This window comes from Corvus brachyrhynchos, unplaced genomic scaffold (genome assembly GCF_000691975.1).
Source record: "Corvus brachyrhynchos isolate BGI_N302 unplaced genomic scaffold, ASM69197v1 scaffold116, whole genome shotgun sequence".
Taxonomy (NCBI): domain Eukaryota; kingdom Metazoa; phylum Chordata; class Aves; order Passeriformes; family Corvidae; genus Corvus; species Corvus brachyrhynchos.
The window spans coordinates 11,930,882-11,947,368 of record NW_008240221.1 but is presented as its reverse complement, the minus strand read 5'-3'; the positions used below and the strand labels follow the sequence as shown (position 1 = coordinate 11,947,368).

Sequence of the window (16,487 nt, the reverse complement as noted above, 5' to 3'; positions counted from 1 at the left end):
GTGTGTCCACTGCCAAAGTGAGTACCTGAGCATCTTCCATAAAATATTTCTGCATATGTGATTTTTAAATTTTTGCCAACCACTCTCGTCTTCCTGATGTATTGTTATACATGGAATGACCTTTTCATGTAGTTTCAGTTGTAGACTGTAAAGAAACCTCCCCACCATTCTGCATCGTGAATGTGCACAACAAAAAGGGATGAAGAGATTTCTTCCTGTTATAAAATCTGTTTGACTGTATTGAACCCAAAAGAATGAGAGACAGCAAGAAAGCAAATTTGAAAAGTTCCTTCCACCCCCTTTTTTGCCAGAAGAATTAATTGCATGTTTCCTATGAAGCAAAGCACAAGAGGGTTTTATGGTACATTTCTTGTGGTTTTGTTACACTGCCACAGAAAATACAGAATTTTCTGCAGGTATGTGTATATGATGTTAAGCATTTCTTCAAAGAAATCTGAACAAATGCTTAGGGTGCAGGTGAAGAAGTGGTTTAGACATCATGACATTCAGAATGGCAATGTCCCCCCAGGCTTTACTAGAGACCAGGTTAGGGGCCATCCTCTGTTCATGATGCCATGGAACAAATTATTTTGCTTAGATAAACACAGTTTAACACTCATGTTACTTTCCAGTCCATATAACAAGATTTCTACTTTCAAACTACTTATTTGGACCATCTGTGGGCTGAGAGAACTCCTGGGTGATGGCCAGGTATTGTCAGGGGGATAATGAGTTGGTAAAGGCCATATCAAGGACAGCAGTGACACTTGACATGTCTGGATGGTCGCATGATGGTGCTTGAACCTGTTCACTCTATTTTCTTTCTTTTTTCTTTTATTTTTATCTCTTCTTTCCCCCTGTAAGGCAGACACTGCATCATATGGACTAAATGGGAACTAAATGGCCTAAAGTGGGGAACACCTAAGCCAAATAATGAAATCCAGCAAAGGGGGTGGTAGGGTCAATACTATGTCCTGTATTGTTTAATTAATTCCTCAATGACTTGGATGAAGGGGTAGAGTCCCTCCACAGGAAGTTCCCTGATGATAGAAAACTGGGAGGAGTGGCTGCTGTGCTGCCATTCAGAATGATCTCTGAACTCCTCCTTTAATTGTGTAAAACATCTGCCCAGACATGGAATGTAAAGTTGGAAAGAAATCTTGTTTGTAAATACTCTAGGCAACTCAAAGAGTTATAAAATGATAAAGTGTTTTAATTGTTTTCTGAATGTATGAAGCTGAATTCTATAATTAATATACTTTGATTTAAAATAGTTCAGTATAATTATTTATTTAATGAGGCATCCATGTACATTAATCCCTTAAATTTCTTTGTTCAGTTAGAGTTTTACTTTTTTTTCCCCAGATGTGTCTCAGGCCATTCTTCACAAAATCTACAGTTTATTTGTCTGCTTTCCACAGGACTTCATTCACAGTCATAGAATTTCAATTTGACTTTAGGCTGGCCTGTACAGTGATGTTAGTGAGTCCTTTGTCTCAGTGAGTAGTGATGTAAAGGATTTAAACTCACTCCATCTGCTGTCTTTATGAACATTTGAAGCTGGATATAGCTAAAAAACACTTTTGTGCCTTCCCACCTGCTGCTGTGCCTTTTCGCAAAAAATGGGGTTGCCTTGTCTTTTAAAACATTTGTGCTTTACCTTTATTAAAGATAATGGGAATTTTCCCCATATGCCAATGGAGTATATCTGTCAAACTTGAATGCAAAGAACATGTAATTCTTCCCTGTAGGTGGGATCAGAATATTGTCACTGTACTTTCAATAATATGTTACAAAATATTTAGATCAAAATAGTTAAATACTATAAGATTTAGCATGGTGTTTGGAGGTATTGTTTGTCTCTTCCACAATCAATAAGGCTGAGATCTTAAAAAAAATTGTTACATTCAAAAAATAATCATCTTTATGCACAAACGAAAATTGCATGAAATTCCCTAAGTCTAATAGTCCCAATGCTTGGGACATTTGATTTTTAAAAATACATTTTAGCTTTTAAATTGATCATTTAATATATAATTTTTGGATATTTTCAAAGATTGAAAAACATTGTTGCATGGAAACTGAACAATCTTTTTATCAAAAAAGTTTGAGTTATGAGCCTTCAGCACTGCCTAATTTTTACACCCGAGCTAAAAGGTTAGCTCAGCTTGTTTGTTATTTCACATTCTGTGGTGGGTGCCCCATCCCTGGAAGTGTCCAAGGCCAGGTTGGATGGGGCTCTGAGCAACCTGGTCTAGTGGAAGGTGTCACTGCCCATGGCAGGGGGGTTGGACCTGGATGGGCTTTATGGTCCCTTTGAACCCAAACCATTCTGTGGTTCTGTGACTCTGAGAGGAAGCAAAAATGCAGGGAAAACATGATTTCCACATCTTGAAATAACATTTTTGAGTAGAAGATTATTGTTGGAGTCTAGTTTGGCTCAATCTTGGTACCCTGGATACTGAAAGAGCTGAGGCAGATTCTCTGTGACTTTAGGAGCTTTGTGGGCAGCTTGGCCATCGCTTGCCTCTCCCAGGAGAAGGCTGCAAGGACTGAATCATGACTCTTCTGTGCTGCATGTTATGAAGGCAATGGTGTTCAGACTGTTGTCACAATTAACATCAATGACTTGCTTTGAGTACACTTTGAAATTTATGATTCTCCAGCCTTCATGAAATCCTGCTCAGGTTTGTGAAAACCCTAGCTAAAGCAACCCCAGCAGTCTCAGTATATTTTGAGAATGTGTGGAGGTGGCTCAAGTTTTGGAAGACTGGAAAAGGGCAAACATAAGAAAAATAAAAAAAAAAATAGATCAAGAGGGAAGGTTATAGAATGATGAGCCAATTCTTTTTGTTGGAACATACTAGATAAAGAAATCAGTACTTTTGTAGGGCGCCTAAAACCACCAAATGAGTAAGTAGTAAATTTGTTGGCAGTATGCAGTGAATGTTAACTCATTTGTCAGGATTTAACCATATCAGATCAATCCAAAATCTTTTTATCTGAAGTAAGATGCCTTAAGGGTATAGACATGATATAGCTAGGCTTTATTCAGGGTCTCACATAACAAGAGCAAGTTGGGGTTAGTGTAAAGTGGGGACAAAAGTGTCTGGGGATGCTACATTCAGAGCAGTTGCCAGTGCTTCCCTGTCAAACTGCTATGATGAATTGAGGATCTATCCTAGGCTTAGTATGTTCAATGTTTTCATTATAATCCAATACCAGGTTGTTAAAGTTTGCTTATTAAACCTGCAAGTGAAATGTATCTGAAAGAGGCAGCAAACAGATTGAAAGATAAGAATTAATGCAAAATTATCACAACAATTTAGGGAAATAGTGTTGAAAACAACACAGAATTTAATTAAAATAAATGCATGGTTCTGCACTTAGGTGGGAATAAACAGCTGAGAAAATACAATAAGAAAAACAGAGATAAGACAGGTAACAGTCTTGCAAAGAAGTATTTGGACATTACAGTGGGTCACAAAATAAATGTAGGTTAATTTTGTATTGTTTTTGCTTTGCAAGGTTTGGGTTGCTGACAGCAGGGGGGCTACAGGGGTGACTTTTGTGAGAAGCTGCCAGAAGGTAGCACCTCTGGGACAAGGTATTTAAGAAGGGTGAAAAACCTGTGGAACTGCAGCTGGAGGGAGGAATGAGAATAGGTGAGAGCAACAGCTCTGCAGGCACCCAGGTCAGTAAAGGAGAGGCAGGGGTGCTCCAGGTGCTGCATCAGGGATTCCCCTGCAGCTCCTGGTGCAGCCTGTGGTGAGGCAGCTATGCTCCTGCAGCCCATGACGGTCCATGGGGATGCAGAGATCCACCTGCAGCCCAAAGGAGGCTGTGACCCTGTGGGAAGCCCATGCTGGAAGAGGCTCCTGGCAGGACATGTGGCTCCATGGAGAAAGAAGCTCATGCTGCAGCTGACCTGCTGGCAGGACTTGTGATCCTGTGGGGTACCCATGCTGGAGCAGCCTGTGCTTGAAGGAACTGCAGCCTGTGGAGGGAGCCATGCCAGAGCAGTTTGTGCAGAACTGTAGCCCTGGAAAGGACTCAGCTGGAGGAGTTCATCGAGGACTGACTTCCTTGGGAGGGACCCCACACTGGAGCAGGGGAAGACTGTGAGGAGTCCTACCCCTGAGGAGGAAGGAGCAGCAGAGATAAACCAACCACAGCCCCCATTTCCCATCCCCCTGTGATGCTGGGAGGAAGAGGTAGAGGAATGGGGAGTGAAGCTGAGCCTGACCTGAGAAGAAGGGAGTGGTGTTTTAAGATTTGGTTTTATTTCGCATTACCTTATTCTGATTTGATCAGTAATAAATTAAGCTGATTTCCCCAAATGGGGTCTGTTTTGCCCATGACAGTTACTGGATCTCTCTCTGCCCTTATCTAAACCCATGAGACTTTTGTTGTATTTTCTTTCCCCTGCCCAGTTGAGGAGAGCAGTGACAGAGTGGCTTTGGTGGGCACCTGGCATGCAGCCAGGGTCAGCCCACTACACTGCTGCACAGAGGTCAAACATCACACTGGGATTTATAAACAGCAGCATAGTCCATAAAATTTGCAATGCAAGTCTTCACAACATTGTTATGGTTTCTTAGAAGTGAACCAGCTGGAGGGAGTACAGAGGGAAGCTATGAGGAAAGCTTGGGAATCTACAAAGAATGGGGTGTTTGGTGTTCTTAGAAGACACAAGATAGAAAGGAGAGGTTATATCAGTGTGTGAATACATAAAAAAACTACAAAAAGAATGTTTCCTATGGCCATGAAGAGTAAGGCAAGAAATAAATCTCAAGCTGCAGACAGAGAAGTTTGCTTAGAATTTTAGGAATGTTTTTTCTCATAGTAGGAATTGGTAAGCATTGTGGTTCCTTAAGAACCTTTCACAATGTTCATTACTAGAAGTATTAAAGAACAGGCTGAGCAAGCAGGGATAAGATAGTTTGGGAATATGACAGCTAGAGTAGTTACTTTATAGGAAGAAAAATGAACTAGATAATCAGTTCAAGTGCCTTCTAGCCAGTCTATGTTTACGCAATTTTGTCTATCTAGACCTGATACAGGGAAAAAAGGTAGAACAGCAAACTGTCTCCCTTTGTTCTTACCTGCACCATCCCCTCTTCCCTGAAGGTCTCTGGCAGGTCCAGAGAGCATGAGGTCCAGAGAGTGGCAGTGCCTCCTCTATCATAATGATGAATAATATTTCTAAGTGATAACAGTAATTATAAATATATGTATAATATATGTATAGAAAGCACCAATCTGGGCTTGAGTGTTGATCTGCTGGAGGGTCAGAAGGCTAAACAGAGGGATCTGGACAGGCTGGATTGACGGGTCAAGGCTGATGGTGTGAGGTTCAACCAGGCCAAGTGTGGGTCCTTCTCTAGGGTCACAACAACCCCTGCACTGCCTCAGGCTGGGGGCAGAGTGGCTGGAAAACTGCCTGGTGGAAAAGGAGCTGGGGGTGCTGGTGACAGCGGCTGAACATGAGCCAGGTGTGCCCAGGTGGGCAAGAAGGCCAATGGCACCTGGGCTGTGTCAGCAATAGTGTGGCAGTGACTGTCCCCCTGTGCTGGGCACTGCTGAGGTTGCAGCTCGAATCCTGCAGTCAGTTTTGGACCCCTCTCTGCAATAAAGATACTGAGATGCTGGAGCATGTCCAGAGAAGGGAAACAGAGCTGGTGAAGGTTCTGGAGCACAAGCCTGATGAGGAGCAACTGAGGGAATTGGAGGTGTTTAGCCTGGAGAAAAGGAGGCTCAGGGGAGACCGTGTTGCTCTCTACAACTCTGTGAAAGGAGGTTGTAACCAGGCTGGTGTTGGTCTCTTCTCTCAGGTGACAAGGTATAGGATGAGAGAAAATAGCCTCAAGTTGTGTCAGGGGAGGTTTAAACTAGATATTAAGAAACATTTCTTTACTGAAAGTGTTGTCAAGTGCTGGAACAGGCTGCTCAGGGAAGTGTTGGAGTCACCATCCCTGGAGGTGTTAAAGGATGTGTTGATGTGGCACTTACAGACATGGTTCAGTGATGGGCTTGTCAGTGCTGGGTTAATGGTTGAACGTCATGATCTTCAAGGCCTTTTCTAACCTAAACAATTCTAAGATTCTATATTTTGCTGTTGGTCAATGGTGAATGAAGCAAACTGTTTATTCAGACACCTATATAAATGTTCTGACACTCAAAGGTTTAGCAACTGTGACTTCTACTGAAATTACTGTGAACTTCAAACTCTTGAGAATCTGCAGTTTAGATTCTTCTGCAGAAATACTGAATGGCCTTTAAAAGGACAAATTATTTTTATTTAAGCTGTTGCTTATGTTCAAATCAGAGCTGATATTTTGAAAAGTCAATGTACAATGAAATGCCAGAAAAATATTTGTTAGACTTGTTGTTTGTGGTCATGCTACCCCTCCTGTTTTTGTAAAAACAGGAAGATATTAACCTCATGTATGTCTGCAGTCAATGTAAGAACTCCTGTACCCTAGTGATCTTCAAAGAAAAAATACCTGGAATAAACGTGAGGGCTGTGCTATATTATAAAGAGTCATGATTCTTCCTTTAGCACAGACTTTAAGGAAAACAAGCAAACTGCAAAGAAAAACCATGACAGCCTTTCTTCCTGATGTCTGTACAGGCTATTGGTGGATCTTTCTTTTGATGCTGCAATAGTAAATAACAGATTTTTCTGTATGCTTGGAAGACTTCAAAGCTTCCTGATGCTTTCAATTTTATTAAAATGTTCCACAGCCAGGTTTGTTCAATATGTTTTTTGAATTTCATTGGCAATATCACTCACTATCTGTGCTTTGAAATGTTAGTGGGTTTTTTGTTTGTTTGCTTGCTTCTTTGTTTTTGTTGTTGATTGCTTGTTTTCATTTTGTTATTTGACCATAGCACTAACATTAACAGCCAAATAAACTATGAGAGAGAAAACACTAAACCCTGCAAGGTGTTGCTATTGATCTGAAATAATTACTGCAGGTCCAGTGCAGGAACACTGGTGGCCACAAGGATCCTTCGAAGGTGAGTGGTTGGCAGCTGGATAATAAACTCTGTTCTGAATTAGTCCCTGTTTAGATCTCTGACGGAGAGGGTGAAATGGGCTTGTTATTTCCCTTTGATGGTGTATATTAGGGCCAGATATAGCTGAATTCTTTGCACATAGCAGATTGCAGACTGCTGCCTAGCTATGGGTGGGATCTGCAGTTATGATTTGGCATTTCTTTTCCCCAGTGGATAGTGGAGTACAGTGAATATAAATGTCTATTTCACCATGTGGAGCCACGAAGTGTTCCCAGCAGTGGCTGGGGAATGAATGCAGAGACGGGAGGCTCCGTCGTGGGACTGCGGCTAAAGAAGGACTATTATGTTCCTCAGAAATCTTCTGCTGCTGTCTGCCCTTTCCTTCACTGTGGATGCCTCAGTTTTCTGGGTAGACATCATCTGACATAATTCTGAAGTAATTTCATAGTAATGGTTCCCATATGTTGGTAAGCAAGAGTGAATTCTCAGAACTGTTTTAGATACTACACTTTTTTTTTTTTTGCAATTACTGCTTACTAATTCAAGCAGGCTGAGGGGTCAGAGACAGTTTTACAAGTGCTTATGCTTTACATGGAATGTCTTTCCTTTTCCAGCTGTTGCTGAAAGCTTAAAATTATGGGAATATTTGTTTAGGGTAGGCCTAAACTACAAAGGTTTTGTGAGGGTTTGGACTAGCAGTTTGTCGTTTTGGAAATTCTTTTAAGGATGAGCCTGAATTCCCAGGTTTATAATTATTCTTTTGATTCAGACTCATCCCTAAATTTCATTCCTCCTTCTGTTTTTATTCTCTCATGAAAGGACAGAATATCTGAAAAAAATGTCATGTTCAGGAAAAAATCATGAAAAAACTAGGCTGATGTTCTCTTCTTCCACTCTTCCTTTTTTGAGGGAGGTAAGTCTCTGAAAGTCTGCACAGGTTTTTGTGAACAAAAGAGCTATTAGGACTCTAGCTCCAGTGTTCAACTCTTTCTACAAAACTATTGTTATGGTGATGTCCAGGCTGTCCTTCTGCTGTGTATATCATACATAAGTTCTTCAAACAAAAGCATCTCATGCAATCCACAGATGTGTTACTGGTACGTGCTTTGATGTGATTCTTCAACCTGCTTGTTGTTCCTCATATCTCAGGAATGAAGATATTCGTTGAAATGTAAAGGTGATTATTTCAAAATGGGTAAAAAAAGGGAACAGACAAGCAACCCAGCATTTGAGGGTGGAACTCCTAGGATTTTAAGAGATAGATAACAAGGACCTCTAGAATACAAGCTCTTACCACCATTTCTGGAAGGAAAAATAAAAGCTCCTGCTTAAAGATTTAAGGCTGACTTTAACTCCAAGGCATTAGGCTGAAATCTTTATGGAAGCAGATTATTTTTATCATTTCTTAAAGCTTTCTCTGAAGCATCTTGTGATGGTCATGAATAGGGATAGGATGTTGTAATAGATCAACATGAGCTGAGGTGACTTTTACTGGGTAATGCAGTCCTTCCTAAGTAAGGAACAAAATGTTCTGGTTTTCTCTCTCTTTTTTCTGACAATTGCATCTTCTATCTATAATTTATCTCTGAAATACCCCAAATTGTTGATATTCAACATGAAGACGATGAGTAGGCACTGTTTTACAACTGCAGAAGAAAACTGATTTGGAGTGAAATGGAATTTTTCAGACACCATCTTTTATGTTTAACAGATGATGTGAGCACTGATTGTTGCTGCTGACTGTGATGTGAAAGCATGGAAGATGTAGCATTGTCCCCTGTCTGCTGCTGAAAAAGTACTGGGAGCAGAACCTGGTCCTTAGGGAGCTCCAAGGGCAAAGAGACAAGAAGGTTCTGATACCCAAATTCCTCGGCTATCTTGTAAGTTTTTAAAAAGTTCACAGTGAGGAGTGTAAGGTAGAGGAGCCTATGGACTCACAGGGGGAAAAGCACCAACCAGAGTGGGCATAGAAAACTTGCAGGGCAAGTCCCTGTTTTGTGCAAGCCCTTGCCCCACCTCCTCAGAGGTTTCTCTATCCACTACCATCAGTACCTTGTTATCAGCAAAAGCATTGCTTTGTCCTCCTCACAAGCTGCTTATCATCAGAGGTGGGAGCTGCACATACATATTCCAGTCCTTCCCCCACAGATACTTGTCATTAAATATGACAGGCTTCTGAAGAAGTATTGTTACTTGTAAATAAAATATGGTTGCTAAGAAACACTATGATTAACATGCTGACAATACAACCTTCTTTGATTGTTTGGGCACCAATTGTCTGCTTCTGTAATCAGCGAGGAAATAATATTTTAGAGGAGAGTTGTCAGGCTGAGTAAACTAGGGTTTTTTCAGTTTCTTTTTAAATTAAATTAGAGTCTAGTGTTTCCATACAAAGAAAGGGTCTCCAAACCATAACTCTTCTATTTTTTTTTTTTTTTGGCACATCGTAAGTTTGTGTTTCTGTTTATGTTAATTTTTCAGCTAGGAAAATAAGGTTACTGTTAATAATGTATCTGTCAAAATATTCAAATAAAGAAAACTGGAAGCTCGGGCTCATTAAAATTTTATTTTTAATTCTATATATTAATTTTCTTTTTGCTGGTTCCCGTCTCATTTTGAATTTCTCCTGCTCTCAAATTCTTCCAATTATTTGTTACTTTTGAAATTAACTTTTTTGATCTACATCTAGAAACCACCTGCTCCATTATTCCTGTACAGAGCAAGGCATTTGAGTCTTCTTTTCCATTAGGGGGAGACAGAAAATGGTGGTGATTCTTCTTTTTATGGTAGATTGACTCTGGTGCTAATGGTTGAGGCGTGGTGAAAGGAGATGAGCATGCAGAACTCATCCTTCTCAGGCTGAAAATTACCCTTCTCACCTCCTGTAACTGGATGTGTAACTGCACTTGCATATGTTGTAACAGATGGTGTTTCACTGAAGAATGGCTGAAAACGGCACCTTCCTACCCAATGTTTCTGCCTGCTGTGTGTATTTAGATCATGTCTTCTTACTACAGTGTTTAAAAAGAAGTTGTATTGCCTATTAGTCTTGCAGAGCCAACTGAGAGATGATGGGTGGCATCTCTTTTCTGCTAATGTTAATGGTATTCCAAACACAAAGCACCTGTGCTAGCACATGGAAAACAATGGTTCTGCACAGGTACCTGTGTAGACACAGCCTGCAGGCAGTGAAGATGCCTGCTGGAGCTCAGTTCAGCCTGGATGTCCTCTGTAGTGGTGACAGATACAAAGATAAAAATCCCTCTTCTGAGACCTAAAAGTAAATGTTCATTTCCAGAATTCCAGAAAAATAAACTGACTATACTTTTATTTCTACTTGGGGATGGACTAAACCATAAGTTTTGCAACACAACACCTGTGTGTTCACTATTCTTGTGTAATAAACACAGATGATTATGCCACATGTGAGAGAAGGATGCCTTGGAGAAACTATACTGGTTAAAAATAAACTTAAATGCATAGATGTTTACCTACTGATTGAAAAGCACTATGACTTTCAGAAAGAGCTGAATGCCCTAAAGGATAAGTAGAAGAGTAAAGAAAACAGGTGATTTGTAGTCTGTCGAGCCATACAAAGAAAGGTAACGGTTTTGCTGTTAAACACACAGACACAAAATCAAATTTCCCCTTCCACCAAGTGCAAACAGATTACATCTAACCAGTGTACTGTTACTTAAATAAACATTCCTGGGTTCCATTGGACAGTTGACTGAAACCCTGAGGTATGATATTTGAATACAGTCATTGGTGATGTGCATATCTACCCATGTAGTGATTATGCTGAGTAACATAGGTAATCCTGGTTATCCTACGGCACATAAATATTGGTGGTAGAGAAGATGGTATTCTTGGTTTGACAGATTTCAAGGCCAGAAGGGTGGCCTATGGCTGTCTAACCTAAATCCTTCCTCATGCCGGAGATGTAACTTCTCTGAAAAGCTGAATTATACCACCCATATCAGAAAGCCAGTTAAACCGTTCTTAACAACTCAGATAAATTGTGAGCTGGCACCTCTCCTCATAAAATTTCATATTCTATTGTGTCTTATTTCAAGGTTAAATTTTCTAACTCCAGCTTCCAGTCATTATGTCTAATTATGATTTTGTCAGCAAGTTTGAAAACCATACTACTGGATGGTGTTTTCATGTGCAAGGATCTGTACTAACACCTCAGTCAGATTTTAGGCTTCTCTGTTAACTTAAGTTGAGCTCTTTAAGACTCACATCCTTATATTTGTTTTCCAGTCTCTGGTCTAAGTTTTTTTCTTTTTAATTTCTCTACGATTTCACATTTTATATAACTAAGGATCATATTAACCATTTTGTCAAAGCATTACTTTGAGAGCCTATTTTGAGATGGTTATCTACAATGACTCACAAGTCCTTTTCTGAGCTACTACTTTCCAGAAGAGAGTCTCACTGTACCTATAATTTGTATTCCTGTTCCCCAGATGCGTTGTTCTGCATTTGAGTGTCCTTAAATTTTGTTGAATTTAACTGTTTTAACAGACATTTCAGGTAGCTCTGCACCAGAGCCTCATCTTTGCTACCTACTACCCTGCCCTGCTCTGTTTTGTTCATATACGCTTTGTAGTCCATTGCTCCTTCTATGAATGGAGCAATGGCTATTTGAGGGGAACTTTGTAGAAGCACCTGTGCTCACTGATTTCTTTATTGCCAGTTTTGGAACACTGTGAGATATTTTAATTTTATCTAATATACAGCCTGTTAATTCTGCACAATTCAAGTTTGTTTTCAAACCCAAAGAGTTTTGTAGCACTAAGTCAAATGCCTTAAAACATTTGCCAACACATTCACCTTTATCAACACGGCCTATAATCCTGTCATAAAAGACAATATGTTTGACAAGATTTAATTTCTACAAAACCATGTTGAGTGGCATAAATTATATGTTTAGCCACTGTTTGTTGATAAAATCCTCATTTAACTATTCCATGCACATCAAAGAAATTTTTCAATGGTCGCTAGGTTATCTCTTTTACCCCTTATTAAACCCTGGAATTATTTTGGTAGACATGTCAGTATCCCAGCTTTCTAAGATCTGTTAAAATTTAAAATTAAACTAAAAGCATTCTTCAGCTCTTTAAAAAAATGTTTGGATCTAAGTTATGTGTTAAAGTTTTTTTATTTTTATAAGATGTAATCTTATGCTAATACTTTGATAGAGATGAAGTTGACATAGAACAGGTATATAGCACTTCTTTGTTTTAGATATCAAGGTGTATTTATGACAAATGTTTCGCTTTCCTATATCGCTCTTGAGAATTCTTCCATCTACATTTCCTGAAACAAACTTACAGCTGACCTAATATCACCCTCCTCCTAATACCTGTGAACACTAATCCTCATTTCCTGAAGTTCTAGCTATGCCTAACATTTAAGTCATTCAACTAACTTTCTGAGAAGTCACCTATATTTTAAGTTGTTGACCATTCATTTATTTCCTATTTACCTATGTTAGATATAATTTATTGATATTTCAAATCTCATTTTAAAACACTGGCTTTCTTGTTGTAAGAAAGAAACTTGTTGAATTGCCTTAACCAGGAATGGGGGTCCTCTTTCCTTTTAGATATATCAAAATTAAACACCTAAATTTCAGCAAACCACTCTGAAATTTTTAACTGAGAAAAATAAGCACTTCTAGGGGGCGATTTAATTGATTTATCTTAGAGATCTTTTAGGTTGGGATGAACTGCCTAATGGAACTGCTGGTTTCTCTCCCTAGGTGCCTGGGTTAGACTTAATGCTTCTGAGTTTTAGATATCTGTGTTATGGTGCACAACTCCCACTTTTTGTTTTTAGTAACAAACTGAACCAGTTGTCCAGAAAACATCCCTGAAAATAAGGTCACCCATCATAATCAGGCTTTCTTTCTACATCCTCCAGAGAAGAATTTAGGGATGCTGAGTGGAAATGCATGCCCATCAGTAATTTTTCTCTGCTAATCCATAATCATTCAAGGTTCTGTGACTGAATCATAACAATGAATGACAGCCACCTCCACTGCTTCCCTGGCTGTTACTGAGCCTCTCAAAACTGGCATAGAAATAGTTTTTTGACTATGAAACATTGATTCTTTATAAACACAGTTCTATGACACTGGTTGGAATACATCAGTGTTTTTACCATGTTTGCAGATGCAACCTGTCTGTGCTGTCCATCTAGTTTAAGCAGAGCAGCAAATGATGCTGGGATGTATCACTGGATGGACATTTGAGAGGGATATGAAGTGTCCAGTTCTGGCACTGTCCTATAGGGAACGGTACCCCTATCATTCCTCTCTGCCTCTCTGTCAAACCCACACAAGCACTTTTTGGCCAGCTAGAAATCATTTGTAGGTCTTAATGCTATTCCAGCTGGCCAAACTTCTTCTTCCAGCAATGCCACATTTAGTTTCCTACTGATTCTTATATTCTGGCACAAAGGTCTCAGTACATGCATCCATGAGAATGTTACAGGAGGACATGGATGGTCTCCACTTGTGCTTGGATGCAGTGGTGCAGCCATGGCAGAGGCTGGGGTGTGCTCAAGCTGATAAGGCCTGCAGGGAGGCAGAATTCATTCTCTCGGGCTCAATTCAGTGGTAAATATGACTTCTGGCACCCAAATCAGAGCTGGCTCAGGGGGTGAGTACACTGAGATGGCTTCTGCCAGAAAAACACTGTGTAGACACAGCCCATGCCTGACTTAATGAAGGAAGTGATGAATCTTTGGTATTTGATTCCCTCATAGAAAGTGGCAATTTGCTGTTATTTCTGCTCAATCCAACAAACAGGCAGTAAAGGCAGCAATAGTCATGACCATGGGTAAGGATGTAGAACACCTCTGTTTAACAAGTTTTTCTTTTGAAAGCTGCTCAATTTTGATTTCTTTTTGATCACTTAACCCAGGATCCTGCCAGCTCTACACCAGTTAGACAACTTTGGTGCTGATAGTTCAACAGGCTGCTGTGTTTATCTCCCAGTGCAATTCTGACTTTCTTAGATTTTCCTTCCCTGTTGTTTCTGTAGCCAGCCCTCCTGGGAAACTTTGTTCTTCTACATATTTTATCAGTTCTACTTTCTGAGGCCTCTGGGATGACTTTTGAATCCCTGAATGTAGTCATTCAAGCATAATCATTTTCAGATCCATGATTCTCAGAAACCTTGGTCAATTTAAGGGCAAATGGTCTTGGAAGAAAATAGACACATGGATTTAATAAGGCTTAATAATGAAGTGTAATTTTTGAAATCACTGTTTATTTTGAATAATGTCCATTAATTTGTTGAAGTTGTTTTCCCCACACTCTACTTCTCAGGCATGTGGTGTGATTCTTGGAACTGTCCTGTGAAGGGCCAGGAGCTGGACTTTGATGATCCTCATGTGTCCCTTCCAGCTTAGGATATTTATCATACTATGATACCTTTCTTATCATAGAACTCTTTTGAAGGTGGACCCAGGCATTGTTCAGAATCTGACAGGTGTGGATTTGTTCCATTAGAAAAGGTGTTTCTGCTCTATTGCATTTTTCTGTGTCCTGATGGCTCCTTAAACTCTGTTTGCCTTGTTCTTTTCTTGTTTTATGTATGATTTTTCTTTGGCTAAACTGTGGAAAGAGTATCAGTCCTGTGGTTTATTAGTGCATCCAATTATAATTTCTAGCAATGGACATGCTCTTTCCCAAATAGGCTGATATTTAATAGTCAGGTAATAATTGCTACTCAGATCTGATGGCCAAAACAAACATAACTGTTCAATGTGTTGTCTTTCCTGGAAAAATAACAGGATGCTTTTCTCTGCCTCTGCATTTCATTGATGCTGACCTGTTGCATGTCTTAAAAACACATCCATCACACGTCAGGTTTGCTTTTTTGTTCTTTTCTTGGCCATCCAAGGACATTGCCTAGGCGTTTCACATTCCAACCTGGAACTCCACAGTCTCCCCAACTATAGTTTCTAACTGTAGGACAGAAAGTATCCTGCCCTCTGTGTGCAGGAAAGTAAGATTTAACACTGAAAAATATTAACAGAATTCCAATGTGTTTCATTCCTATTCTTATCCATCTGATTCTTCAGAGTGACTTTAATATAATCTCCAATACACTCTATAGTTACATTTTGGCATGGAAGTCCTGTCTTATGCATTCAACAGCACCCTCTAATTTTTAGTAGCCTAGAAGATTTTCCTTTTCTTCAGTTAGAAAGTTGAAACCTGTAATTCTTCCAAATACAGTAAGTAATCCCTCAAAACCTGTTCTCACAATCAAAAGTAGAGGCTAGGCAATATGCAGAATAAACACAGTAGAATTCCTTTCCCCCCAAATCTGGAGGGATTTGTTTTCTGTGAATCATGAGCTACCAAATATCAAATAATTATTTGCTAATAATGAAAGAGAAGATTAAGATATCTCTTAAGATCTGATGAGTCTTGGAGCACAGTGCCTGACTATTAAATACCACAGTGTTGGTGTGATGATGCTTAAAGTCACTTTGTGAATCTGTCCCCAGTGATGGCGCTGTTGCTGACGTCCCTCTGAACACTTATTTGTACTGTGTCCCTCCTTTGGATAGAGAAATAGAAGCTGCAGAACGGTGGAATTGTGTAGACCTAGTAGAAGACAGGAAGGTCCACAGAAACGAGTGAACTGCAGTTTGTGGCTCCCTTAGCAAATTTGGGCTGCTTGCATCAGATGGGAAAGGTGAAGGTGAGGGTGTGAGAGCTCAGAAAGGTGATGTTGGAGTCCTGCTATAGACTGTGAATAAATGGCATGATTTACTCTCAGGACTGAGAGAAAATGCTAATGTGAGCCCTCTGAGGGAAAAGGAGTTCTTACATCATTGGAGTATGCCACTAAAAAGAAAGTTTTACTGCTTTCCTCTGTCTCTGTCATTGGGGCTGGATCGAAGGATGCTGTCACACTTGTAATCCCCCAGGACCCAGCCTGCTTACAGACATATTGGAAAACTATTACCATGTGGTATGAGCTTTCCTGCTCTGACTGAAGACTCTGTAGGGATAAGAACTTGAGTCCTGTGGGGAATAATCAGGTCTCATTCTCTTTTTTCTTGCCACTTTAACTGGAAGGCCCTGAAATTTCTCTCATCTTAAACAGGAGGCTTCCCCCCACAATTGCTAAATTTGTCCCCATAGGCAAACATTTACACAGCAGTTCTCCAGTCACCCTTCAATCCTGTGGCTCAGGAATAGTCTGTCCCACCCCTTACTCCACACTCCCATGAGACATGGAGCTTGGGTCAGATGAGGACTGAGAAATTTGCACATTGAAAATTAACCCTTCCAGTTAAGAGCTTAGTTTAATGTCTTTGATGTTGTATTTCCTTGTTCTGCCTATTGTTTCCTCTGCCACTGGAGGTCAATGCCATGCACTGTTTTGGATAGCTTATCACCTAATAGGGTTTGTGCTCACCTACACAGAATC

The 16,487-nt window shown here is 40.0% G+C and overlaps 1 long non-coding RNA gene across 1 annotated transcript; it reads left to right on the top strand.

Moving 5' to 3' along the window:
- Positions 1–2,216: 2,216 nt before the first annotated feature.
- On the top strand, positions 2,217–15,918 carry LOC108449265. The gene is made up of 3 exons (XR_001865415.1): positions 2,217–2,342; positions 4,807–4,810; positions 15,907–15,918. It is a non-coding gene; the product is annotated as an uncharacterized LOC108449265 (long non-coding RNA).
- The last annotated feature ends 569 nt before the right edge of the window (positions 15,919–16,487 follow it).